Source organism: Phodopus roborovskii, unplaced genomic scaffold (genome assembly GCF_943737965.1).
Source record: "Phodopus roborovskii unplaced genomic scaffold, PHOROB, whole genome shotgun sequence".
Taxonomy (NCBI): Eukaryota; Metazoa; Chordata; class Mammalia; order Rodentia; family Cricetidae; genus Phodopus; species Phodopus roborovskii.
In genome coordinates, this window is record NW_026125052.1 from 8,075,547 (window position 1) to 8,095,632 (window position 20,086).

Sequence of the window (20,086 nt, forward strand, 5' to 3'; positions counted from 1 at the left end):
ATTTCCCAGTTAACAAAGCACAGCAATATCTGCCTTTCCCAGGCCTGCTTAAACTGCTCTGGCCTCAAGGGAGAGTAAGAACCAGTTGTTAATGTGTTCCTATGTTCAGGCCTTGCTATTTTTCCTTTATAGTTTTTATATTATAACAACACCTCTTTCAATTATTTTTAAATTATGGATTGATTGTTCATTTCTTTTTCATCTTGGATAATAGCTAACTGTCCAGACTCATCTTCTTAACCTGGTGGAAGAAATTCCAGACACTGATATGTTTGAAAATTGTGGATAAATTTGTTGCAAAAATACACCTGCATGTTTTTTTGTGGATCTAATTTTTTAACTCCTTTGGACAAATACCAAGAAGCAAAGATACTGGACTATATAATAAGAATTTGTTTACCTTTGTAAGAAACTTTCAAATTATTTTTAATATTGACTGTACTTTTTGTATTCTAAGAGTTCATAAATGAAAATTACTGCTGGTCCACATTTGCAAATATTCTTTTCAAAGTTATGGAGATAGTGCTTTATCCTACCTTATACAGTTTTCATCATGAGTTATTAGTTATTTTGAATTTAATATTTACATCATGATCATATACTTTTATATCTTAGCTTGCTTGTATGACAAATTATGCTAATTAACTTTCCAGTGTTAAGCCAATGTTGCATTCTTGCAATTTGTTCCATTGGTGATATTGTATTTTTATTTTTTTTTCTTTTTCTTTTTGGTATCCTGATAGCTTAGAGTTCACTTTTCTAACATTTGTTCAGTACTTTTGTATCAATATTCAATGATTTTTTTTTTGCTTCTTTATCTTTTTCCTGTAATGTGTTATCTTTTGTTTCAGAGCAATGATGAGTCCATGCAATGATTTAGAAAGTATTCCTTGTACGTATTATAGAAGAAATTACTGAATGTTATTTCAATTTCTTACTTAAATATTTGGCAGAATACAGAAGTAAGTCTATTTGAACCCTGTAATTTTAGACATATTTGAATGAAAGATTATAAGAAAAAAATTATTTCACCCCTTTTTTTTTTTTGGTAGGGGTGACCAGAAACATTTCCCTTGAATTTTCTTAGCCACATCATCTTTTTCACACTTTGAAACACAGTTTTATTGTGCTGCTTACCATTTTCACCTAATTGGGAAAATGCATGATCCTGGAAGGGGCAGCACTAATAGTTCTCTATGGAAGTACTTAAAGTCCATAGCTAGAGGCATCACCAGTGAATCATCCAACTCAAAGTAATCATGGCTTTGTTTCAGTAATGCATTAGGAAGTACTATTGGGCTCCATGGCCTTAGTCGAGTTTATGCTAAAAAGGTGTGTTGCTGCTCATTGAAGTACCATAACACATTTACAAATACCCCTGATTATATTTGTATTATACTTTATTTAACAGTAGTATTTGCTTTGCTTCTAGCTTCCAGGAACTCGGTATTTTCTACATACATCTTATTTTTTTTTATTTAATTCTAAATTAAAAGCACAGTTCTTTTTCTTACCCCTCCACCTATTCCTCTTTCCTCTTCCAACCCTCCATCTCCCCTTATGTCACCCACAGTCCACTCCTCCTCACCCATAAGGGCTTCCATGAAGAGTCAACATAGTCTGGCACAATAGATTGGGGCATGTACAGCCCCTCTCCCATGAATTAAGACATTTGTATTACTTTTTATTGTTTTTGAGACACACATATACACTACACAAATATATATGTATATATATATATATATACATATATCTGTATATATTTCTGATCAGTTTACATAATGCTATATTTTCAAGGCAAACCTTTTGGTATTGGGTATTTGGTATTGCATGGGGAAGACTATTTCTCTCACTAACATTCCTCAGTTGCCTGTATTTCCTTGTGTAAAGTTAAGGTCACTTACTATTTTGGGGGGATGCTGGCTTTCCCAGAGATCTGGCTTGAGAGCTTTCATTTGGTTTCCAATAGTAATTTACCAGTGTTCAAAAGAATTGTGCTACACAGGTCAAATACTGATTTTGTAGTTGTTCCATAGAACTGTGCTACACAGGTTAAATATGGATATAAAATTCAATATTTAATTAATTCACTGGTTATCTGGTGAATTAACTTCAAGAATTTTTATTGTCTATCACAGCTGAGATATTGTTCCAATCAAGACAAAGAATACAAAGATGCTATTGGCCTTTTCCACGAAAGAAGCAATGCTTTATATTTGGGCTTTCTGCTTAAGCTGAGCTGCCATTGACATTTATTAATAAAAAACTGAATGGAACATAAAATAACACGTATGAAACACTACTTGCCAAACATAAGGCCATGTTTACTAATGAATGAACCAGCATTGACAACAGTGATTTCTTGAACTTTCCCTCTGTGAAATAACATTTCTTATCAGAAAAGGTGGATCATAAGAATTAAATTCTTACCATAGTGTTGACATAGATGAAATATGTAATGAACTTTTTCTGTTAGGAAAAAGGATTATGAGAAGTGGTTGGACTGTCTAAGAACATTATTTTTGAAAAGTGAAACAGTAAATTGATGAGATTGAGCAATGTTTAGGGTATTAGTACAGTGTAGCTCTGGGTTTCCATGATGATACTCTTAGAGAGTTTCTGGTCATGAGAGATCTGATTTCATGAACACTTGTTTCCACTATGAGTTCAAGATTTCAATCATAGGACTATAAGGGCATGGAGAGCCTGATTGAAGGAAATAGGTCAATGAAAGCATGTCCTTGGAGAATACACCTTGCCTTGACTCTATCCATCTTCTAGCTTGCTTCTTGCTGCCCAGGATGGGAGATACTGTGTTAACAACTTCCCCACAATGACAGATTTTAAAATCATAAACAAATGATTTTTCCCTTAAATTGTTTTAGTCATTTACTTGGTTCCAACCATAATGAAATTAATCCAGATGGCAATGTAGGACATGGGCAGGGAGAAAACTCATGATCAAGACATTAGATTGACAAGGATCTTTTCTGCACCTCAAGGTACAGAACAGCAGAGATGGACTCAACACGGTGCAGGGGGAGTTGCCCTGGTCTGGTGGGAAGAAGCTAAAGGCCTGCTCTTCTAGGTGCAACTAGGTACTAAGTGGTAGAAATGGGATCTCACACACACACACTGAGCCGTTTAATGAGCAGGTATATGGAGGATTATGGCAGAGAGGGTCAAAGGTAGTGAGGAACTGGCTGATGGGGGAGGCTTGCTTTCTTATCTAGGGCAATGAGTGATGCCTGATCCAGAACTGCTGCCAAGGGCCGTATTTGTGTCTGTGGCCCTGCCACAGCTGTTATTTGTATCGATAACCATGTCACTTTTTATTGCCAAAGGATGTGGAGTCAGCTCTGCCACACCCTTGTTGAGTTGTGGGATCGTCTTTCCCAAATGTGTATGGGCCAGCTCTCCTTGGATGAGGCAAGTTTTCATGTGCAGGGGCCATTGGGTTCTGTTATTATAGAGATGGTGAAAGATAAGTTCAGATTTGTTGTTGTTGTTGTTGTTTGGGGGGGACTTCCAGGCAGAGAATATAGACTTGAGAGAGTTTCCATTGGTGACAGAGAGGAAGCCAGAGGATGACAGAGTGACAGCAGGATGAAGGAGGAGAAGTAAAAACCAGGAGCTACATGGCAGCACATAGATTAATAGTAATGGGTTAATTTAAGTTATACGAGCTAGAAACAAGACTAAGCTATGGCCAAGTTTTCATAATTAGCAACAAGTCTCTGTGTTGTTTTTTGTGAATGGTGGTTCAAAAAAAATCTATCTACTTCAATATTTTGACCTTTACCCTCATGGCTTTATATAATTCTCATTATTGAATTCCAATGGTCCCCTTCTGAGCACTACAGTGGAATTAAGTTCTGCTTCCCCAATGTCTCACAATAGAGCTTTGATTCCAACACTGAACCCTTGAAAGGCAGACACGTTTGACCCATATCTCCAGAATAGAGCAAATGCGGTCTTTTAGTGCTACCTAGATGGGTGAAAACACATAAATGGAAAAAGAGATGGGGAAATGTATTACAGTTACTAAGAAAGGGAGACTCCTGAGCTGGGCACTGCTGGCTCACACCTATAATCCAAGCACTACGGAGGCAGAGGCAGGCAGATCTCTGTGAGGAGGCCAGCCTGGTCTACTGAATGAGTTCCAGGACAAAGTTCAAAGCAATACAGAGAAACCCTGTCTCAAAAACAAACAAAAAACAAAACAAAACAAAAAGAAAGAAAGAAAAGTAAAAGGGAGAGTAGTGTGTGTGTGTGTGTGGGGGGGAGACAAGCTTCAAGGGCCATAACACACCATCTGAAAGCAGAAAAATCTATAAACAGACACTGTGGGGAAAAATAGAAGATATGGGGAAAGAAGTTGACATTTGGGTATTTTTTACTTTAGTATTTATTAGAGGTATGTGTTTTACTATAGCTATTGTTAAAGAGTGAGCAAACACATTACCAAAGATAGGAAACGAGTTTGCACAGAAATATTACTGGACTGTTTGAATAGGATGGACAGTCACTTTGTCTTCCCTTTTTCTAAAACATCAGGCCTTGAGAAAGACTTCAACCAATCATTTCCATTGTTTTAGAAATAAAGCCAAGCCAGCATTCATATCTTTGGAAGGAACTACAGTGCACCCCATTTGTTCTAACAGGTAATTCATTGTTAATAACTCTCAAGAGGCCTGAGAGCAGGAAACCTCAAGTTACATAAGGCATTTTTTTTCACTGTGAGATGTCTTTATAGGCAGAATATATGCCCTTACCTGTCTCAGACAGTGCCTGTAAGCAAACATCACATTGAGTGCTATATTTTCTTTTTGGCTGGAAGACATGCTTCTGTTATAATTGATATTTTTCTTATTTTTGAGGCAGTAATTCTCAAGACTTCGGGAACTTAAGGAATGCACCCTGAGTTTTTCTTTTTCTCGTACCCGAGGTTTTCTATCAGATTTCCAGCTGCATCATTTTGATCATTTCTTTTTTCAAGCTTCATCCTCAAAATTGCTTTCTGGGGTGAGGATCTGAAAAGAGATAAAAGTATGGTTTGTAATCCTACAGAGTGACTCAGGGATTAGAGTCCTGGCGTGGAGTTGCTTGCTTATATCCTGCTTAGCTTCTCAAAAGAAACTTTTCAAAATATTCCAAATCTCATCTTGGATGACACTGGGATTGCAGGTGTTGGTCAGGTGTTCTTTTGTTGCTTTTCCTCTGGTATAAGCATGCAGCTTCCAATAAAGGTTTATTTTTGAAGTACATTTTTTCCTTTGATAATCTTAAAGAAAAACATTCAAATGAAAATATAATTATATTATTCCCTTTCTCTTCCCTCCCTTCAGCCCCTCCATTATACTTCCAATTACTTTTTCATGAATTATAATGGTCTCTTTTTTCTTTACACATACACACACACACACACACACACACACACACCTAAATACAGAAATACTACCTGTTTATTCTGTATAATGTTACTTGTATGTATATGAATGTGATTTCCAGGATGATTATTAGGTATTGTCTAATTATTTAGTCTAGTCTTCCTAAGAAAAGGCAATTTCTCCCAATCTCAGCATTTGTTGTTGCTTATTAGTCCTTTGTTTACAGTTGGGGCCTATCAGAGTTTCCTTTCCCATGTTAGCATGTCTCATGGCATTAGGCATTTTTACGCAGCTATATTGGTGTTGTTTTCTGTGTGTAGCTTCCTTCACATTTCTAGGAGGTGTAAAGAGTTATAGAAGAAAGTCACTTTAACCTAAGAAGCTTCATAAGGATAAGGCTTCATCCTTTAGGATTCGGCTGATCACTGTAATAACCAAAGCATGATGTATTTTTCAATCTTTTTTTTTTTTTTTTTTTTTAAAAATACTTTTTGGGGGTGGGGGATTCCAACTAAATATTCTAGCAAATTGTTTTAAGTGATTTCATTCTGGAATGTAAGTTAGTAAGGCCAATAAAGTATGAACTTGGGCCCAAATTGCTCAATTAAATTCTTTCAAGAATTGCTAAGTGAAGATGGAGAGGACAAGACCATGCTGTAGAAGCACAGAGACAGCTTACCTGAACAAGGAGGAGCTAAGGGCCACTAGACTGATAGCTGGGAAGCCAGCAGGGGACTGACTCGGGCCCCCCTGAATATGGGTCTCAGCTAGAAGGTCTGAGCAATCTAAGAGACCTCAGACAGTGGAGCCAGGATGTATCCCTGGTGCACAAAAGACTTTGCAAACATATCCCCCATGGAGGGATAACTGCCTTATTCTAGAGACAGGAGAGAAGCTCTAGTCCCTACTTCACAGGACCTGTCACATCTACATGACCCCAACTGGATGGCATTCCCCTACATATGAAATTGTGGTGGGGGGATGGGATGGGAGGGTGTTTAGAGTGCATTTGAGAGGGCAGAGAGGGTGAAAGGGAGGAAAGGAGGGAGGGAGGGAAGAAAGAAGGGAGGAAGGGAGGGAGAGGGAACTGGGATCGACATGTAAAATAATAAATTAAAAAAAAATGCTTTGACTTCAAAATTTAACTTGAAGAACAAGTTACTGGGGAAAAGGATTTCTATTTTTGTTTCCACAGAAAATGAAAAGATGTGGATTCCTTCCAGACTAATGTGGTTTGATCACGCCAGACCGCCTGAAACAGAGTACAAGCTGATCCTACATTCAAAACAGCTGGACAAAACAGCCCTACAGACTACAGCTAGGATATCTGAATCTTCTTCGAATCCCCCAAGACAGAGCCCCTTACCAGCAGGAAGTAGTTTGGAAAGAACGACGCCCAAATTCCCAAATATTGTGTATAAATGTTTGTTTTCATTTAATTGGACTTTGTTATATAAAATTAAATAAAAAAAGAAATAAAAAAATTGCTAAGTGATTATTGCCCAATAATGTAAAGAATGGAATAGGAGATATTCAAGGGAAGGTAGGTTCCTAATGCCTAGGAATAAGAGTAATATAGAAGGTACATAATTTAGACTGTGTCCTTTAGAATTTGACTTTTACCCAAACCGTAAGCTATGTGTATGATTTTTTTTTTGCAAAACTCTTAAAAAAGTGGGAGAGAAACAAAATATGTTTAATATCATCTCTGATGTTGAAGCTCATCTTAACATTGGACTTGGTACTAGTATGATGTACCTAAGTGCCTATGGGACAGTGTGAATTTTCATATCTGATTCATGGATGTTTAGAATGCTTTTATCATGTGACCTCCTCTTATGACCTAAAAGTATCAATCAGGTGGGCTGCAAAACTCCAGAGAGTAAAGTTGACTTGCCTGATAACACCTGTGGGCTGTCCAGACCCAGGAAGGTTCTGATAAGAGTCAACATGCCAATCAATTCCTGTTACTATTTACCATGTTGGGACTGTAGGACTACTGACCCAAAGTTGGAAACATCCATCCCAACAGCTCCTTTCCTACATTATAACCATCCACCAGCACCCTAAGCCACTTAAACACAGTCTTCTTTTTCTCAAAAGGCGATTTCTGTCAACTGTTGTGATTTAAAGGACAATTAGCCTCAAGGTGATGGGTAGATCCTGGCCCATGGATATGAGTGAATTGATGTTCAGATCAGGTTTACCTATCAGAATTCAAGGTATTATGGGAATAGTTGCACCATTCTGCTCAAAAGTATGTGTAACTGAGATCCCGATTTGTGTCAGGTCCTTTTGACTTAGCTATTAAGCTTTCAATAATTCAAACATTGTCCATTGACAATGTTTGTACATTTCCTATTGTCCTCTTTTCTTAATGTCCAATCTGGAATTATCCTGTTCTTTCAGCCTTTGAAACATGCCCCATCTTATTTATTTTTCAGTGGCATAACTTCCATAGCTCATTTATTGTGGATCTGCTACAACTCAGAAGGTTTCTGACAGGAGATACCTATATGCAGCATCTGGACAGTAGGTAATGAGTAAAGTTAAGGCAAGAGTTTGGCTTGAGGTGTCTCCCTGGTGAGCAATGGAGAATGCCATTTACTTCTAGTTCTTCTCAGACCCACATGAAATAAATATGAGTAACAAATGCCAGAAGAGAACTCTGCATCCTTCATAATGGCTCCCTGATTTGAGAAATCACCTTTCCTTTTCCCCTCCTGATAGAACAGTCTTGTTAATTTATCTCTGAGGCAGAATTTAGGGTGAGTAGTCTTTCTTTATCTTTGGTGTTGCATGGGAAAAAGGGGTCTCCAGAGAGCATTTTCCCTGGGAAAGGTTTTAGCTAACATGTAAAGCCTGCTGATCTTATACTTAATTTACATGCAATGTAAAGGCTATTTCCTTCTGCTGCTAATTGGCATGTGGTCCATTAACACTGTGAGTCTAGGAACAGCCTTACTGCTGGTCAGTCACTTAAAGATGCATTGCCTGGGGAAATGCAAATTTCCTCTGGGCTCTGTAGAGTAATGAAACTGCAGGGAGAGTAATGAACTGGGAACTTGTACATACACAGTTTTAAAAATGAATTTTAATTTGGTTGCAGACCCATAATATCTGTCCTAATTTAATCTTTATTCTGTTCACTTCTCTGTAAGGTTTTTGAATAAATACTTAAAACTTGGCATTGAGTAAGCACAAGCCATTTTAATTTCCCCCTTTGCTGTATATATTATGTTACCTTATTTTATAATTTTAAAAGTTAAATGTATAAAAGACATAGTGTTGTATGGAAATCTTGATGGACACATAATCTTCTTTTTGAGGTTTGGGCCCTCCATGAACAATATGATGTAGTGTAATGCTTCTAATAGTAAAACCACTTCAAACTAGTCCCTGAATATACAGGGGCCTTTATGATTATCTCTCTTTAGAGATTTTTCTCCTTCAAATATGTAAGCATTGCACTTCTTCAATTAGTTTCACCATCTCCCTCCCCATAATAATATGAGCAAATACTAGAGTTCAGTGACTTGAAGCAAAAACAGGAGCAGTTTGCTGGAAAACTATACACTTCCAAGAGAAGAGGCAGGCCAGAGTAGGGAGAAAGTTTGGAAGTTCAAGGATATCTGCTGTGTGAAGGATGTGATTTGGCATCATGTAGAAGTAATATTCTTCATTGTTTTCATAGTGAGATATCAGGGATGTTTACATAGTGTAAAGTTTGCTGCATGCTCTATAAGTTTTAGTTGTTCAAAAGGTTCAGGCATTGCACATTTTGTTATTGTTAGGTTATTTTTAAATTGATGTTACTAAGTGTCATGAGCTCACACTCTAAGGATAATAAGGCATGCTCTACTGTAGCAGCACTCATATTTGTCTATGTTCATGTTCCTGTTCTCTGCCTTCCTCTGCCTCTGCCTCTGCCTCTGCCTCTGTCTCTGTCTCTGTCTCTGTCTCTGTCTCTGTCTCTGTCTCACTGTGTGTGTGTGTGTGTGTGTGTGTGTGTATGTGTGTGTGTGTGTGTGTGTGTTTCTCTTCACCCTTCAGGTTAATGGAAGAGCATTAGCTGGAATTAATACAATAAATGGAGATCTACAGATGGCGGGTACTTTTTATTTATTTATTTATTTATCTTATTTTACATATCGATCCCAATTCCCTCTCTGTCCCTCCCTCCCTCTCTTCCACCCTCCCCTGCTGCCCAACCTCCATTCCATCCTACCCTCCCCACTCTACATGTAGAGTGATGCCTTCCTGGAGGGGTCATCTAAATCTGTCATTTGAAGTAGGGACTAGGCCCTCCCTCCTGCCTCTAGGTTAAGGGAGTATCCCTCCATGGGGGAATGTGCACCCAAAGGATACCCAAAGTCCTTTTGTGCACCAGGGATACATCCTGGTTCCACTGCCAGAGGTCCCTTAGTCTGCCCAAACCTTCTAACTGAGATCCATTCTCAGATGGTGGGATCTTAAAGGAAATTAAAGGCTTTCTTTAAAACCTGTAGAATTGCTTCATTAAGAGTTCAGGCCAGCCCGGTCTACAGAGATAGTTCCAGGGCAGGCTTATAGCAATACAGAGAAACCCTGTCTCAAAAAGAGAGAGAGAGAGAGAGAGAGAGAGAGAGAGAGAGAGAGAGAGAGAGAGAGAGAGAGAGAGAGAGAGAGAGAGAGAGAGAGAGAGAGAGAGAGAGAGAGAAGAGTAAAGCTAAGAAAAATAAAGACATATCTATCATGAGAAAGGTAGCAGAAGAGGACAGAGGAACCTCTTCGGGAAGCATCCTTCAGAGCACTTCCTTAACGGGTCTGTCTGAAGGGTCTCCATATAAATCTCCAGAACAAAGGAAAAATCATACTTTTATAAGTTTGGCCATGTGTGGGAAGTTTCACATCATGCGATTTAGTTCAACATGGTAGAGACAGCAAAGAAAATCAGTATTAATCATAAATTAAGGGCTGTTAATGGGCCACAGAATAGAAGGCTTCTTAACTCTGAGTTAAGGTGTAGGGAGGTGTGACCTGAATCATCTGGGTCTCCTGGTAGATTGATTCCTAGTTTTCTGAGAAACAACCACACTGACTTCCAAAATGACTATCCAAGTTTGCATAACCACCAGCAATGAAGGAGTATTCCCTTAGCTTCACATTGTCTCAAAAATGAACTGTGTCATGTGTTTTTAATCTTGGCCATTCTGACTGGTATAAGATGGAATCTCAGAGCTGTTTTGATTTGCATTTCCCTGATGGCTAAGGATATTGAACAACTCCTTAAGTGTTTCTTGGCCATTTGAGATTCTTCTGTTGGGTATTCTCTGCTTAGATTTGTACCCCAATTTTACATTGGAATGTTTGGTTTATTAATATCTAGTTTCTTGAGTTCTTCATATATTTTGGAAATCAGCCCTCTTTCAGATATGGGGTTAGTGACTATCTTTGCTCATTCTTTATGCTGACGTTTTGTCCTATTGATGGTGTTCCTTGCCTTACAGAAAGATTTCAGTTTCATGAGGATGCATTTATTAATTGTCAATCTTAATGCCCATACTATTGGTGTTGTGTTCAGGAAGTTGTCTCCTGTGCCAATGCAATCCAGATTATTTCCCAATTTCTCTTCTATAAAGTTCAGTGTATCTGGATTTACACTGATATCTTTGATCATCTTGGACTTGAGTTTTATGCAGGTTAATAGATATGGATTTATTTGCATTCTTCTACCTGTCGAAATCCATTTAGAGCAGCTTCATTTGTTGACCATGCTTTCTTTTTTCTATTTTGTATTTTTGTTTCTTTGTCAAAAAACTGGTGTCCATAGGTGTATTGATTTATGTCTGTGTCTTCAATTCTAGTCCATTGATCTACCTGTCTGTTTTATAACAATACTATGCAGTTTTTATTAGTATGGCTCTTTAGTAGAGCTTGGAATCAGGAAGTTCTTTTATTGTACAAGATATTTCTTAGCTATTCTAGGTTTCTTGTTTTCTTGTTGAGTATTGTTCTTTCAAGGTCTATAAAGAAACGTGTTTGGATTTTAATGGGGATTGCATTGAATCTGTATGTTACTTTTGGTAAGATGGCTATTTTTACTAGCTTAGTCTTACCAAACCATGAGCAGGGGAGATCTTTCCATTTTCTGATTTCTTTCTAAAAAGACTTGAAGTTATTACTTTGTTAGAGATACTCCAAGACATTCCATATTATTTGGGGCTATTAGAAAGGGTATGGATTTTCTAATTTCTTTTTCAACCCATTTATAGTATGTAAATGGAAGGACTACTGACTTTTTTAAAGTTAATCTTGTATTCTGTTACAGGTTGTTTTCCCACAAGACTGGTCCCACATATGTTCCAACTCCAAATAACACACAGAGACATTGTATTAGATATAAAGCTGTTGGCCAGTTAGTAGTGTTTCTTATTGCCTATCTCTATCTTAAATATTAATCAATTTCTATCAACCTAAGTATTTCCACGTGATCTTATCTTACCAGAGAGAGGACCTGAACCTCTGCTCTCTTGGTCCTACATGTTGACTTTCCTCCTACCTCTCCCCAATCCTCCTTGTCTCCTAGTCCCGCCTATCTTGCTTTCCTATTGGCCCAAAGGGCTTTATTCATTAACTAATATGAAAAACATATTTACAGAATGACATCTCCCATCCTTATTCAGTCATTTAAGTAAAGGTGTTTAGGAGTTCATTGGTGTAGTTTTAAAGTCACTTATGTATACTATGAAATCATCTGCAAGTAATGATACTTGGACTTAATATTTCCCAATTTGTATTCCCTTGACTTCCATTAGTTTTCATATTGTTCTAGCTAGAACTTCAAGTACTTTATTGAAGATGTATGGAGAGCATAACAATCTTATTTTGTTCCTGATTTCAGTGGAACTGCTTTGAGTTTCTCTCCATTTGCTCTGATGTTAGCAATCTGCTTACTGTATAATATAATGCACTGTTGTTTTTAATGTTAGTTTACCTCAAAATCAAATCTTGCCCATTTTCCTAATAAAGCTCATTCATGAAGAGTAATTTTGTGAAAGATTCTTTCTGTTTTGCCCAAATACACCTGACTTCACTCTCTAATCTCTAAGAATTAGATACTCAAAATTCACCAGAGATTATATGTGGCATGATAATCACAGCAGATCAATTACAATTGATCTGAAATCCCTCTGAGCCTGTGTAGGTGACACCCCAGTCAGTTCATATGAGTCATATAAGAAAGAGGATTCCAAGCCTTCCAATTAAAGACAAGTATTTCTCATGTGCTAATTTTGTGGTCTCTATAACAGGCCTTCTCAACTATACCCTCTGCTACAGTCCACTGCCTCAAGTATCTTATATTTCCATTTTTAAAAATTCTCCAGCTATGAGGTAATTGATGATAAAATCATACAAATTACAGCTACAATCCCGGCTATTTTCCCAGTGTCCATACTGTGAAGTAACTGCCTTAAGTGAGTTAAATAAATATATCTACATCATTATCATTTGTTGGTGGTAAGAACACATATGATTTACTTTAGAAAACTCTGGGTATCCAAAACAATATTGCTAACAACAATAAAATTAAAGTAAATTCACTTTCCAGGATTTGCTCCTTTTGAATTGCAAAATATATTCTTTGAATAATTTCTTTCCAATCCAGCTTTCTTCTAGCCTCTGACAAGCACTATCATCCTTTCTTACTTTGAGTGTTCTAGAAACATATATGGAATATGTGATAGTTATCTTTCTATATATGTCTTCTTGAGACACACGGCACTTTTATTTAAGATACAATAACAGGTAGGAGTTCCTTATTTAAGATGGATAGACATTTTGGAGTTAGGAGTAGGTTGTGTTTTCTTTCCATTTTCATTGGTTGACTGATGTGTTTTCATATCTTAGCCATTGTAAATAAAGCTAAATGAATGTGAGTTTCAGGTATCTCCAAAACACACTGATTTCATATTATATATATAGCACTGGATTGCTGGACACATGATCTACATTCACAGATATTTTTACTCATTTTTCCCCTCTGAATAGATGATTTGAAATGAATTGTCTTTTACCTTGCTGATTCTTCTGCTTAATTGGCTATTGAAGTTTTCTACTTCATAATTCATGGATTTTCTGATTCCTTCTGCTCAGAAACACCTGTTCTGGTTCTTTTTGAGGTTTCTCTCTGCTGAACTTGTTTAGTTTGTCTGTAGTTGGAGAGCTTTTTGTCTAGCCCACCACTTCCCAAATAACCACACTAAAGATTAATATTAATTGCAATTGTGTGGACAATGGCTCAGGCTCCTTACTGCATAGCTCTACATATAAATTAACACATTTCTAATATTTTATATTTTACCATGATGGCTCATGAGTTTTTACCTAACATCCTGCTTTCCTGGTGGCTACATGGTATTTCCCGCACTCCACCATCTTTTTATCCATAACTTTTTTGTTAGGATTTTTTGCTTGGGCATTGGCCAAAGTAGCTTCATTCACCAAACAATAAAGGCAACTATTTGCACCATACAGAAGGACCTCCCACATCATCTTCCCTTTTCTGTCTAATTAAAAAAGGAAGGTTTGAACTTAACATAGTAAAATCATATATAAAAATCACTTGTAAAGCAAGAATTACAGTTATAATATTTAGTTAATTTGTATTTGACAAAATTAAAGAAAACACTCTATCTCCTACTCTATCTTTGTGAGTCTAAAGTTTTAGATCCAATTTATATTTTATAACCAAGGAAAACTATAATGATTGCTATTTAGTCTTCAACTCCATCAAAGACCCCCAAAAATTATAATATTATGTAAGTAAACAGGAAGTGCAACATGCAAAACTCTAGAAATGACGGAAATCTGGTTGCTTGGACAGTCACCAAAAGTTCTTCTGTAACTTTATGACATCCATCTTCAGCCTATAGGCCTAGAGTGTCTGGAAGATTTCTCAGTGAAGAAGGAAATTAGAAGATCTGTCCTGCCTTGTAGTAGCAAGATGTTTTCTGCTGTGTGTGTTTGGTGACTGTGCCTCTGCCTTTGATCTTCCCAGAATTCTCCTAGTCTTGTAGCCACACCTATACTTCCTGCCTGGCTACTGGCCAATCAGCGTTTTATTTAACCAATATGAGTGACAAATCTTTACAGTGAATAAGAACATTATCCTACATTGTCTGTTTTCTATTTGCATGCTTTTATTGTGGTGGTTTATGTACGTCTTTTATGCTTCCTGGGTGTTTTCTTTATTTGTTTATTAAACAGATATGTGGAATTTTTTAATAGGCATTTTATAAGTTACTATGTCTTTGATATAGATTATTGGAGAATTAATGCATTTGTTGTGGTATCTTTTTTTTTTTTAATTTTGTTTTTATTTCCATAACTTTGTGTAGATTTCTATGCAACTGACTGAGTCATTTCTTCCTGACTTACAAAGTAGATTTGGAGGTAAAGAGTTTCACATGCAATTTATTATAACATTTGTTCTCAGGTGTAAGCTGCATAAGTCAGGCAGTGCTGAGGCTTTGGTTGGACACATGAGGTCACAGTGTCCAGGGAGGGGAAAAGAACAGAAGACCAATTGGTTGAAGCACAACAACAAAGGAATAACTTACATCTGGATTTTACATCACAGAGCTGATTGATGGGAGATGTCATTATGTATATTTGTTTTTCATACTGGTTAATGAATAAATCACTGTTGGCCAATAGGAAAGGAAGATAGGAGGGACTAGGAGACAAGGAGGAAAGAGGAAGTAGTAAGGGAGTCAAGATGGAGAGACTGGGGAGACAAGACGCTGGCCCCTTTCCCCGGTAAGAAGACCATGTGGAAATACATAAAAATGGGTTAATACTTAAGACAGAGCTAGCCCATAAGAAACTAATAACGGGCCAACAGCATTATATCAAATACAGAGTCTCTGTGTGTTATTTGGGGCTGGCGCCCGGTGGGACCAAACCAGGCGGCACCAAACCAGGTGGCAGGCTGAAAAACCCATACTCGTTACACAAAGCACTTCTATGCCCTCAGTGGTATTACATTCAGGGGTTTGAACATGTGAAATTGAGGATGGCTTGTATTATCATGCTACTGACATCCTATGTTCCCTTTATCTTGTTGACAGAAACAATATCAGAACAGATTATTTTTGTCACTAAGCGTTGTCAACATGTGCTTTGGAGTGACACATGGGACATATCTACTCAGACACTTTTGTAGTTATTGAATTTGTATAAGTGTGTGTGTATGTACATGTAGGCATGTGTGTACCCATGTGGAAGACAGAGGACACCATACAGCAGTTAAATATTTTATTAAATCATTATTTGGGGTCTAGTGTGTTGAATCAAAGTTTTCTGACACAGTGGGAGTCCCACCACCCTGGAATCCCCAAATACGTACACAGACACTGTATTGATTATGAAACTGTAAGCTGGTGGCTTGGGTTTCTTACTGTCTAGCTCTGTCTTAATTATTAACCCATTTCTATTCATCTAAGTATTTCCATATGGTCTTATCTTACCAGAGAATGATGTAGTACATCCTACCTTCCCAGTCTCACATGGCATCTGCTGTCTGCCTACACTTCCCAGAATTCTCCTTGTCTCCTGGTCCTGCCTATACTTCCTCCCTCATTGGCCACAGTGTTTTACTCATTAACCAATAAGAGAAACATGTATATAGAAGGCATCCCCATCACTAGTAATCAAACTCAGGTCATCATTCTTGGCAGTGAGTGAATTTATCCACTGGTCTAATTTTACACTTTTATATTTCTATTCTTGTGAAGCCTTGTTGTTGTTGGATTGTTCCATTGGTTTTCTACAGCTTCTAAACTATTTTTGTTTGTAGATCGCAAACTTGTTGTTTTGAGGGGTGATAAATGGGAAGGAAACTTCTGCTACCTTGCTGGTATCACCTGTCAAACCATTTTTAGAGAAACAGCTATTAAAAAAAACATTCTTAATTTAACTAAATGAAAGTTCACATAGTACTCTGGTTTGAATTCAGGATAGTTTGTATTTTATGTATCAATAACAGGTTTTCCAACATGAGACCAGCCAAATGGGAATGATCATCCATTCCTGTACTTATATTATCTATTATGGTTATGATTGAATAGGATATGATTAGAAGAATTACTAAAGAATTAAGATCACATACATGACCTTAAGAAGGACTACACAAGCCATGGGATGGTGACTCACACCTTTAATCCCTTGGGAGGCAGAAGCAGGTGCATCTTTGTGAGTTTCAGACCTTTCCAGGTTCCAGGACATCCAGGACTGTTACACATAGAAACCATGTCTCAAACACACACGCACACAAAACAAACAAACAAAAACCAAGAAAAAACCAAAATAACAACAAAAAATAAAACAACAACAAAAAAATAATAATCAATGTAAAGAAGTGCTAAGAAAGACTGTGGTAAATGTTAAGAGCATGAATTCAGATTCTGGATAAGGCTACTGATTGGAATACTGTTAGGAAGAACATTCTTAGTTAACAGGTGAACTTCCATGTCATGATGGGGGTGTTTTTGAATCATGCTAGGCTTAGTTTTGAGTCTGTTAAGGATGGAAAATTTCAGCGAAGTGGGACTGGCACCACATGCCATTTTAAATGTTTGTTTTGTGAAAACAGCTTAGTATTGTTTAATTGCCCTGATTCCAGTGTCTTCCTAGTCATTGAAATTACATTCTCACTGAAACTATCATATATGTGGAATGCATAAAGATAAGGCTATGCAGTTGGAGAGCAACATGTAGAATAGTCTAGTAAGATTGGCTTTAAAATGACAATATAGTTTTCTTTGACTTTATTATATTTCCATGGTAGAAAATATTGAAAACAAAATCTTAAAACCAAAGCCAAAAATATCACTTATAAAAGTAACATATATGTATGTAAGAGGGCAACTAATGGAAAACAAATCTGTTGTAAACTTGTTAGAGACTAAGGTGGAGTTTATGGGAGAGATTGGAGGTAAGAAAGGGAAGGAAAAAATATTATAGTTATATTATAATCCTGCAAATAAAATAAACAATTTTAAAATGTCATTCAGAAGTATAGACTGTTTGGGAAAACAGTCTATACTTGGTATATTGGTTTTCTTGTCTACAGGAGAGTTTATTACAGAATATGGAACTAGAAAGGTAATCTTCCTCTGGTATTGATTATGTTTTTCTATTGATTTGATTTGATTATACTAATGCAGCAATAAAGTTTTTCTTTTAAATGAGTGAATATATCTAGAAGTTCAATTATATGTTAAAATATACACTTTGAAACTTTCTGAGTGCTGAACAGAAATCATTTTTCTGGAAAAAAAAGGAAATCAGTACTGGAAACTTATCTAATTTCCTGAAGCTAGTGTGGTCACCAATTGTAGAGGACAATCTTCTACCAGTTGACCCGACCAGCTCAGTTCCTAAATGTACCCTAAACATTTACCCATATAGCCACAGACAAGTATAGTTCTCAGCTCCACCACAGGAGACCTTGTATAAAACCACGGCTTGCCAAAATTCAGAGAACAACTGACTTTTAGGAGCCCACTTTCAGTGGATACATCTGTAGCACATATTCTGCATCTGAGGCTGAGTGGATACTGTGGAAGAGAGGGGAAAGGACTGACTGTAACAGCCAGAAGACCAGGAAAACTGCTCTGAAATGACAGAGATGCTACATCATACATATCTCAGCAATATGATTGCCTAAACAGGGCCTCAAAAATGACAATACCAATATACATTCTATTGAGAAAGGGGGAATATAATGCCCAAACCTATCCCCAGATGAAAAAAAAATACAGGCAAATTAAGGGCACCTGAGAGAGGGAGAATTATTCATTCTTATGGATGAGCCCCCAATTGGTTACCCAGTTCCAGGTGGTCGGTCCTGAAATCATTCACATACAAGTAATGCTCAAGGGTATTATGTGTTTATGCCTTTATACATGTATGTAACAATAATAATTTTAAAAAGAGGCCACAAAGCAGAAGAATACACGGAGAGAACATAAGGGAGTAAAAGGATAAAGGGAAATTACAGAATTATATGTTTTGTTTTTAAAATAAAATTTATGTATTATTAAAATAAAAAATCACTTGTTATTATGCAGTTCCTTTCTTAGTGTGAAAAAGAGGCAACTTCCTTACATGTCCACCAATGTTGAGTGGAAAAGAAAAAAAACTTTTCAAAGTGATTGGCAAGAATAACACCTTACATTCCTAAATGGGCTAATTTTTCAAATGCATATTGCCATTTATAAGTTTTTATATATATATTTAATTTTCTTATCTATATTGTACTCATGTCATTATGATTTGGTGGCTGACTACACATAAGATTCCTTTACAATGCTTGAAGAAGTAGGAATACTCTTAGAGTTGCATCTAGACTAGGTCAAAGGGCAACAGCTGGTAAAAGCCCCACATGAGTTCACAGTCCCACAATCCCTCAGCATCCAAGCACACTGGAGGTTGCTCTAATAAGGATAATACCTTCCTTCACTTTCAGTGACATACAGATTATCAAACCTCAATATACCCTAGGGCATTTTTTACTGGAAAATGAAGCAACCCTTCCCTACCAGTTCTTGTAGAGAGCAAATTCTGGGGCCTAAGCAGAGCACAGAACCATCTTTTCCTTTCCCTTCCTTCTGATCATTATTTTGGAGTTCAATAGCAACCACTGGCCATAGACAAAACCATATTATATTACATGTCCTTACTACAAATGTAGTTAAATAACTATTACCTTTAAAAGATGCTGTTTGGGAATGTGTGCTTGGAAATGAGGAAGAAGAGAGTCCAGAAAAAATGAACCCTGGAGTTTTTTGGGACAAAATAAATGTTTTTATGTGGATTACTGGCTGTACAAATACATTCATTAGGCAGCATGCTATTAAATTGAGAGCATATGAGTCAATAATTTAGTGAAGCAGAGGTACTGAAATGAGGAGAGGAAATATGTCTGTGTACTTTCCAATCACAATACATAAGGAGACTCTTTCAGTAACCAAGTAATAGCTTTTCCTCTTCCAGTTCTGGAATTAATTATTTTAATGTTGAGCATATTATAATTTGATATTTTTATTGCAAATAGTAGGTACATCATTATTTGTTACACAGTACTATTTCTTAGAATCATACTGTTTTTTATTAACTAAAATCTATTCTTGGAAAATTTGATACATGTAAGTATATCATGAACACCCATTATGCTAAAACGTTCCCCTCTCCCTTTTACACTTGACTATCCAAATTTAGTTGTTTTTGTTTGTGCATGTGTTTCCATAACCCAGTGTTTGGTTATGATAGGGCCTGATGGACTCAGTAGTAGCTGCACACCTGTAAACAATGACCTTCACTATCACAGTACTGATAGAATATCGAGCCTCTGATCATCCACCTTCTTAACAGTAAGCAGTGTCTTCCATTGCACCTGAAGTTATTTCCAGGTATTAATACAAAGAGCAGAAAAGAAAATCCACACAGACTGTGAAGGAAAATGTAGGCACTCATGTTAAATCAACTTGGGGGTGTTATATTATAAATATACAATCCTTTCTTTCTTTCTTTGAACTCTTGAAGCTATAATCACTAAACATGTAAAGTGGCCTTCTTTTAATGTTGACATTTTTACCCCCATGTACTTATAGGGAGAATTGGCAACATATTGGATGGCTGAATGAGAAAAG